The sequence below is a fragment of the Aplysia californica genome, unplaced genomic scaffold, assembly GCF_000002075.1.
Source record: "Aplysia californica isolate F4 #8 unplaced genomic scaffold, AplCal3.0 scaffold01149, whole genome shotgun sequence".
NCBI classification, from domain to species: domain Eukaryota; kingdom Metazoa; phylum Mollusca; class Gastropoda; order Aplysiida; family Aplysiidae; genus Aplysia; species Aplysia californica.
The window spans coordinates 97,347-98,798 of NW_004798419.1; positions in this window are offsets into that span (position 1 = coordinate 97,347).

The window sequence follows — 1,452 nt, forward strand, 5'->3', positions numbered from 1 at the left end:
AAAAATCTCGGAGGGCCCGTGTGCAAGTTGCGCACGTTAAAGATCCCTTGGTGGTCTAAAATCGATAAGAGTAGGCTTCGGTCGCCACCCGGGCAAAATTCAAAATTTTCTACCAACTGAAAAAGTTTAATGTGTCCCGCGCGCTCATATGACCTTATGCAGTTGCAAGCGCCGTAAAACACTTACAAAAACCCCCCAAAAAGTGTCATTGGTGAGCTATGACGTAGAATCTAGGCCATATTATTATGCGTATGCAAAATGTGTTCGACAAGCGGGAAGTGCTATGAACAATCTCATTTTCCGCGTGATGGAGATTTATAGGCCTAGTATTTTATATAAATTTATGACGAAATTTTTTTGATCAAGTCACAATTGTGGGAAAATAATTATGATTAAGTTAAGACAAATTGATACAAACTGCAGTGAAAAAGTATGGCTGACAATGATTCTCCCGTTAAAGAGATATTTGAGGATAAGTTGCGCCACGAATTTTTTGACAGCACTATAGTTACACGACACCTGCGTGCAAAAATAGTCCAGTTATACTAATGTGGTTTTATTATTAGTGCGGACAGGCGTATACATACATGTAATGCGCTTGTGAATAAACTTTAATTCTTTTGTACTTAGGCCTAGTTCCCAACCCGACGGTCTGTCAAGTCTCTACAACTACAATAGTTTTCTTTGCTTTTCATCTACCCTTTCCAAGCAGTCGTGTAGGCTACTTTCTTTTTTCCTTCCTTTTCATGTTATTGTTATTGTCACTGAATGTGAGTTGATCTTGCGTCTTGCGCGCTATCAAAACTTAGTGCGTGCTCAGGCGTGTTCTGCATGTAGAAGTGAGTAGCCTAATTAATGTCAAGCGTTTACGAGCGTCATTAAATCGGGATTATTTGTTATTATAGGTCGCAAAGCTTTAAAATGTACTCATGTCAGCTCGCAGAACACGTCTGAGCACACACACTATTATCCTACTCATTTTTCTCCAAAACATTCCCTTTGTGTACCTTTGTTCATCTCTCTAGTAACATCCGGAGTGAGACAGGGCTGCAATATCTCTCCTCTGCTCTTCGTGATCTACATGGACCAGATAACAAAAGAGGCCAATCCAGACCCAGAGGCACTCAACGAACTCATGTTTGCAAACGACCTGGCAATGATTAACAACAAGACTCAGCTACAGGAGCATATAAACCAACTAAACGCGAGCTGCAAAAAATATGACATGAAGATCAGTATAAGAAAGACCGAAGTCATGACAATTAGCAGGAGACCAGGCAAAGTGGATATCAACATCAATGGATCCCAACTAAAACAAAGCAGAGAATTCAAATACTTGGGCAGCATTTTCATAGAAAATGGAAAATTAGATCGAGAGACAGAGACTAGATGCCAGAGAGCCAACGCTGTCAGCTACCAACTGGGCCCTCTCCTGAAACATCCCAATATCCC